The 8,236-nt window shown below is 43.3% G+C and overlaps 1 pseudogene; it reads right to left on the bottom strand.

Moving 5' to 3' along the window:
* Positions 1 to 335: 335 nt before the first annotated feature.
* Positions 336 to 1,268, bottom strand: LOC113249541 (olfactory receptor 10H3-like; annotated as a pseudogene).
* Positions 1,269 to 8,236: the final 6,968 nt, after the last annotated feature.

An 8,236-nucleotide genomic window follows, 5' to 3' on the forward strand; every position in this document is an offset into this window, starting at 1 on the left:
CTCCCATACTGGTCCATTCAAGAGAAACCATTGGCATCAGTGCCCAGACACATCCATGTGATGTCTCCCACCAGCCCACAGGTAGATGACACACTCTTAGACAGAGGTAATGGGAGGAATTCATCACACAGGGTCAAAGTAAGACATAGAGTCTATGCCAGAGGCAGCAAACAAATTGGGGAAAAACAAGTACCTATCCTGCTCTGTTACCTATGGGTGCATCCAACAATACCTATTCAGTATTTTCATATAGTGAGTTCCTACAATAGTCCTCTGGAGAGAGTTGTTATTATTGTCAGCCATGCTATCATATTGCCTCACCACCAAACTGGCCATCAGGAGCTTAAAGGACTGAATTTTCTCTGGAAGCTTTTCTTTATGGCATTCTTGAGCTCCTTATTCCTGAGGCTGAAAATGATTGGGCTGAGAAAGGGAGTGAAGACTGTATAGGTGGTGGCCATCAGAGTGTTACTGTCCATAGAATGGGGGCCCTTGGGCTTGAGGTAGATAATGGAGGCAAAACTGTAGTGCACAATGACCACAGTGAGGTGGGACACACATGTGGAGAAGGTCTTGTGCCTGCCCTCAGCTGAGGGGATCCTCAATATGGCAGCCACTATGAAGACATAGGAGAGGACGATGAGGAATGAACATCCCATCAGAGCTGTGACACACACCAGGATCACACCCAAGGTGACAGAGGATGTCTCCTTCCCACAGGCCAAGTTTAGGAGGGAAAGGGCATGGCAGACAAAATGGTGTATCACATTAGACCCACAGAAGGTGAGGTGAAAAACTATCAGGGTCACCATCAACCCCATGACTGAGCCACCAGCCCAGGTCCAGGACACTAGACGGGCACAGGAGCGGGTGCTCATGAGCACATTGTACGAAAGGGGGTGAGTGATGGCCACGTAGCGGTCGTAGCCCATGACCGTGAGCAGGAAGGAGTGGGTGAAGCCGAACATGAAGGAGAAGAGCATCTGGCCGGCGCAGGCCACAAAAGTGATGGTGCGGCGGGTGAAGAGCAGGTCGGCCAGCAGGCGTGGGGTGACAGAAAAGGTATAGAGGATCTAGGAGATGGACAGGGCGCACAGGAAGAGGTACATAGGCATGCGTAGGCTGCGCTCACTCCTGACAGTAACCATGATGATCAGGTTCCCCAGCAGTGTGAACAGGTACATGAGCAGGAACAGCAGGAAGAAGACGGGCAGGAGATGTGGGGGGAAGTTGGAGAAGCCCACGAGGATGAATTCAGACACCATGCTGTAGTTATGACCTGCCTCAGATGCTGCATCTAGTGAGACCAGAAGGGGAATGAAGGTACCTGGTTTATCCCGTGAAGGAGAAGCATAATTCAGCATCAGAACACCTATCATGTGATTAGTCACAAGAATAAACTAAAATAAATGTCATTTAATTACATCAATCTAGGCAGTAGTCTTGGATTACTAAATTTTAATTCCTATTTATGATTTTTAGAATTGATTTTTAATTGACATATAAAATTGCATTATTTTATATATACTGCAAAATGCATATATCATAAAGATTTTTAAAAAGCTTCTTCTCAACTCGAAATTCACTGGGCCTTCTTTAGCTAACTAAGAATAGATATTGCAAAATTAGCAAATGTTACATGAAGTGGAAAACTAAGTGTGCATTGTTTTAGAATCAGGAACAAGCCAAGGGTACTCACTGTCTGTGCTGCTCATTAGCAGGGAACAGAAAGCCAGGAGTGGTGCTTGAGGAAAGATATAGAAAGAAGGAATATCAGGATCAGAAGGGAAGAGACGTGATCATTGACCTAAAAGATGAAAGAATGAAGGTGGAATGTATTTGAGCAAAGCTAGAACACAAGTTGCAGAAGGCAAGATCAACTTCCTAAAGGCACAGTATTTTCCATGAAATTACACCCATAATCATTACATTAAAGATAGAATTTAAGGAAAACATAAAATAACATTACCAATAGTGACACAGACTAATATGAGACAGTGCTCATACATTTTGGCCTCAGGATTTCTTTACTCTAGAAACCTATTGAGTCCCCTAGAGGGCCATAGTTTGAGGGAGTGATAACTCTCCATTCTTACCATATTAGTAATTAAAACTGTGATTCTTTGAAAATATTTAGTTATTAACACATGGAAAAGAACAATAATCAACCTTTGATTCAATCTAAGGGAACAATCAACTCATGTTAATATAAGGGACACTTTAGCAAAGCAACTGCATTTTTAAAAAACTCATGTAGTGCGAAGTCTGGCTTTGTTCTACATTTTTGCAAATTTGGCCAATGTTGGCTGGATGGAAGACAAGATTACGGTTGTATGTCCTTCATTCAGCCTGGAGCAATATGTGATTTTAGTTGAGGCATAAGACAAAAACACATCCTCACTTTCATTGGAAGAGTAAGGACCTGATGGCCCCAAAAAGGGTCTTCAGGACCCCGAGGATCTTCATATCACAGTTTGAAAGCCTCGGGTTTAGAATATCTAGAAATTAACTAAGCACATGCAATATCTCCAAGCACAGAAATTTTAACCACAGATAGATATGTAGAAGATGGTCCGGGTACATGGAAAGTATGGAAACCAATGTGCTCTCTTGGATGGATTGAGCTAATATACCAATTATGTCAGTTCTCCCCCAAATTATATTCAGTGCAACTGCATTTACTATTTAAGAAGTTAAATTTAAGTACTATCTTACCTCCTTCTTTTTTTATAATAATTTTTTATTATGTTATGTTAGTCACCAAAGAGATAAAAGATGTCCAAATCGGTAATGAAAAAGCCAAACTGTCTCTCTTCACAGATGACATGATACTCTATATGGAAAACCCAAAAGACTACACCCCCAATTTACTAGTATTTATAGACCAATTCAGTAATGTGGCGGGATACAAAATCAATGCTCAGAAATCAGTTGCATTTCTATACACGAACAATGAGACTGAAGAAAGAGAAATTAGGGAATTCATTCCATTTACAATAGCACCAAAAATCATACGTTATCTCGGAATTAACTTAACCAGAGACATAAAGGATCTATATTCTAGAAACTACAAATCACTCTTGAAAGACATTAAAGAAGACACAAAAAGATGGAAAAATATTCCATGCTCATGGATCGGAAGAATAAATATAGTTAAAATGTCTATACTACCCAGAGCAGTCTACACTTTCAATGCCATTCCAATCAAAATACCAATGACATTTTTCAAAGAGCTAGAACAAACAGCCCTTAAATTTGTGTGGAACCAGAAAAGGCCCCGAATCACCAAGGAATTATTGAAAAGGAAAAACAAAGCTGGTGGCATCACGTTGCCAGATTTCAAGCTGTACTACAAAGCTGTGATTACAAAGACAACATGGTACTGGCACAAAAACAGACACATAGACCAATGGAACAGAATAGAGAACCCAGAAATGGACCCTCAGCGATTTGGGCAACTAATCTTTGACAAAGCAGGAAAAAACATCCAGTGGAAAAAAGACAGTCTCTTCAATAAATGGTGCTGGGAAAATTGGACAGCTATATGCAAAAGAATGAAACTTGACCACTCTCTCACACCATACACAAAGATAAACTCCAAATGGATGAAAGACCTCGATGTGAGACAGGAATCCATCAAAATCATAGAGGAGAACATGGGCTTCAACCTCTTTGACATCAGCCACAGCCACTTTTCATGACACATTTCCAAAGGCAAGAGAAACAAGAGAAAAAACGAACGCGTGGGACTTCATTAAGACAAAAAGCTTCTGCGCAGCCAAGGAAACAGTTAAACCTCCTTCTGAAAAATAAAGTCAGTGAAAAGCTGTACTGGTCTTCTAAAAATGGACTACACAAGAGAGATAGAGATATCCCTCCCCGTGTTGAGAGTCCGTATAGACTTGGAATCATTTGAAAAAGTGTGACAATGGAGCAGATGTGCATGATATTTATGATACATGGAATCACACAGGTTGGCTATCTCAGAAACTATCCTTGCCTGACACTAAACCCAACAGATGATAAAGGTGGAGCACAAGTCAAACGGAAAGAATGGATTGTTTACTGGTTCGTGGTGGGAAAAATGGTCATTTCTTGAATCTGTGCAAATCTGAATTCCTGTGTAAGACCACACCCAGGGTAGATAGATATCACACATAAAATGAAATATAAAGTTAATAGGAGAAGGTTTGGGATCTCAGAGTGAAGAAGGAGTTCTTAACCAAAGCTCAAAATCACAAATATTAAGGTGACATGGAGAAAGGGGAACCATTTTACACTGTAGGTGGGAAGGCAAACTGGTGCTGCCACTCTGGAATACTGTATGGAGATTCCTCAAAAAGTTAAAAATGGAACTACCCTATATCCACCAATTGCACTACTACATATTTACCCAAAGAACACAGAAATACTGATTCAAAGGGATACATGCACTCCGATGTGTATAGCAGCATTCCCTGCAATAGCCAAATTATGGAAACATCTCAAGTGTTGGGTAAAGAAGATGTGGTTTATGTACACAATGGAATATTACTCAATGATCAAAAAGGATGAAATTTTGCCATTTGCGACAACATGGTTGAGCTAGAGAGTGTTACGCTACGTGAAATATGCCAGTTAGAGAAAGACAAATACCATATGATTTCACTCATGTATGGAATTTAAGAAATGAACAAAGAAGCAAAGGGGGAAAAAAAGAGAGAGTTAGAGGCAAACCAAGAAAGAGACTCTTAAGTATAGAGAAAAAACTGTTGATTACCAGAGGGTAGAGGGGTAGGGGGTGGGAGAAATAGGTGATGGGGATTGAGGATTTCACTTGTTGTGATGAGCACCGGGTGTTGTATGGAAGTGTTGAATCAGTGTATTGAACACCTGAGACTAATATTATACTATATGTTAACTAGCGGGACTGAAATAGCAACTTAAAAAATACACGAAATATGTATATACATGTTTTATGCATAAAAGAGCATTTGAATTTCATAAGCGTATCTTCTGTAAGTGCTGATGCCATTCTCTGGAGATAAATGTTCACTGCTCAGGAAAGGAAACAGACATGAACGTTTCCCGAAGGATTTTGTTCAACAAAGTATATCAAGGATCCATGAATAGGCAGGTGGAATTTGGGAAAAGAGCCTTTGCATTGCTGAAAATTGACCGGGAAATACTATCTAGAAGAAATAAGAAACCAGTGACATTCAGAAGGAGAAACCTCAACGCAGAAATGAGCCAAGGATACGAGCAGAGAACTTGCAGAAGGAGTTACACGGACACAAAATGACGGTTTTAAGACAGGAAAGACAGAGGAAGATCACCAGGGACTTTCAGTATATACCTACTCATTTCCCCAGACTAGAAAGTGTCCAGTGCTAATGGAAATTTTGGCAGAAAGAAATCCTTGTAGTCTGTTGGCGAGAACCGAGACTGGAGAACACAGACTTCACCTGCTCTGTGCACCAGGACACGTGCTCCTGAGCACCTATATTGATGGCTCACACCTCTCTGAAGGGAGCATGTCAAGGATGTTTAGGTAGCACTGCTTGTAGTGGGGAAATGGACAAGTCAGCTTGGAAAAGGAACTGGGATAAGGGAGGTCACATGGGCTGGAAGCAACTCCTGGGTCCCCAGGTAGGAGTTCAATGCACACACAGCAGTGTAAAGGAACCTGTTAAATGATCTTGAGTGAATGAAGCAAAAGCAGATGAACACTCTAGCATAATTCCATTTGGGCACACTAAAATTAGAGCACCTGAAACTATTCTGGACCATGCAGTAAGGGTGTATACATGTCACTATACATTTGTCAAAACCCACAGAATGAGTAACACAGTCAACCCTAATGTAACCTCTGAGTTGAGTTAATAATAATGGAACCACATTGGGTCACCAACTAGAACAAATGGATCACAAGAATACCAGATTAAACAACCTTTGGCAACAACCCTGGCCTCAACCCACCAGATGGCAGTAGAATCCCCTCCCTTCCCATGAGCTGGGACAACCAAAAGATCCTCCAGGTATCCACGAACATTTTGGGTTTGGGGGCAGGATCAGCCTCAAACAAGAATACAAACTTAGAAGCTGCAAAGGGCACTAGGTTGGGTAAAACGCCAAGATCCAAAGTGGGCAACCTGGGAAGATCCCCAGAAGCTGCCCAGGGCTAAGAGCCTGTCTTATGGGGCCCTGTCCCCATCCCCAGGCTGGGTCTTGCTCCCCACAACTGTCTGAGTATTGCCACCTACCCTGTCCTTCCTGGTCCCCTCAGCCTGGGCTGTCTCTTCGAGGAAGCAACCAGCAGGTTAGGGCAGAAGAAGCTCTCCCGCTTGAGGCTGTCAGCGGCACACAGGGGCAGGTGTGGGGCCAGACCTCAGGGCTCCCGGAACAGATGCTGTGTGCTTTATCCCTTCTGCAGCCTCCCAGGAGGCTGCTCCCCAGGGTCTCCCTGGGAAACCTACCTGCAAGAGCTGCCCTCAGGGTCTGGAGAGGCCAGGAGGATCATCAGAGGGCCTCCGGGACCCGCAGCCTCTCCTCCTTCCTCTAACACTCAACACAATTGAGGCTCCCTGCTGTCTCTCTCTGCCCAGAGAGCCCCAGCAGCTGCCGAGGACTAGGAGCTCCCAGTATTGAGGGAGACAGGACAGGATTAGATGCCCTCAAATCCTTGGGGTCAAGGCAGCATCAGGGGGGAAGGCAGGAGCTGGAGCAGCCCAAAGTGGATTCCAGGGTTCTGCCATGAAGTCAAGGCAGATGGAAGGCTTCCCAGAATAAGGGTAATTTAGAGCTGGGTCTTAGAGAATGCTTTCTCTTGGTCGATGAATGTGTTCACTGTTCTGACCAAACTGGAGAGTCCCACTTCTCCTCTTGGTGGTTTTACCCTATCTCTGTTCTCATGGTGATCGAAGCCAGAGAATCCACATTAGTATATGCATCCTTGGGTTCTAGTAACAAACACATCTGATCTTTGTTCAGTTCCTAAGACACAGCCCCTATGCCCCTGTCTCAGGAGTGATAATAGTTGCTTCTGTATGTCTATAAGATGAATGGTGGCTGGGGGCCCCACCTCTCCTTGTGGTTGAGTTCTTCCCAATCCCTGTTGTCCTGGTGGTCCAAGCAAAAGAATTCACATTAACATATGGCTCTCAGTGATGTAATCAAAGTAATATTTGGTCTCTTGTGGGCCTTTGTTACTGACCATCTGATAAGAGTCTTTTTTTTTTTTTTAGATTTTATATATTTCTTTGACAGAGAGAGAGTGAACACAAGTGGGGGAGTGGGAGAGGGAGAAGCAGGCTTCCCGCTGAGCAGGGAGCCCAATGCAGGGCTCGATCCCAGGGATCATGACCTGAGCCAAAGGTAGACGCTTAAAGACTGAGCCACCCAGGCGCCCCTGAAGAGAGTCTTTATATGCTCACGTGATGACTGGTGGCCATGGGTTTAACATTACAATGCATCTGCTGCCTCCAACTCCAAGATCTGGCCTCATCTTTGAGTAATAGTTTAGATCCACGGAAGTCCTCATTCCCAGAGGCTCAGACATATGTTTTTCCAAACCCCTAGCATGGGAATCAGACAGGCCTAACGTTTCATGTGACCCCCATCATTCATGTGTTGTATGACGTCCACCAACATTTCTCAGCTGCTTAATAATAGTATCCATACCGTTGACCTCTCTCTGCCATCTTGAGACAGCACTGTGCCCTCCAACACATCCCCTAAATAGATTCAAGTAAAACACAGGAATGACAACTTGATGTTTTACTGAAAGTAATGGGGGGGAAAGGGAAAGGCATTTCCATAAGATGTCAGATAGCAACACACTGTTAATATTCTGTATGTTCTTATCCAAACACCGAACCCTCTCCTCCCTTCAACTCTCTCCCTCTCCCTCCCTCTCTCCCTTTCTCTTTACTTCATATTCAGACATCCTTCACTCAACTGAGATCAATGTAGAAACTTCCTTAGGGTCTATCCCCTCCAAAGACAGTAGGAACTATAAAGATCAGACGTCTTCTTGGAGACAAATAGTTTATTTTCTCTAGTGCATTTTTTATAATGAAAAATAATACTTATACAATGTTGGACACTGCCTGATAGGAAAAGGCCCAGTGCTGGTGCCATTAATTATTATGCTTACTCTTGTTTATCCTGATGGTGGAGGAGGGGAGGGCCTGCCCTCTTTATCCATGCGAGAAGAACCCTGTGTATCGGTGCTCAGACACACACATGTGATGCCCCC

Source organism: Ursus arctos, unplaced genomic scaffold (genome assembly GCF_023065955.2).
Source record: "Ursus arctos isolate Adak ecotype North America unplaced genomic scaffold, UrsArc2.0 scaffold_14, whole genome shotgun sequence".
Classification (NCBI taxonomy): domain Eukaryota; kingdom Metazoa; phylum Chordata; class Mammalia; order Carnivora; family Ursidae; genus Ursus; species Ursus arctos.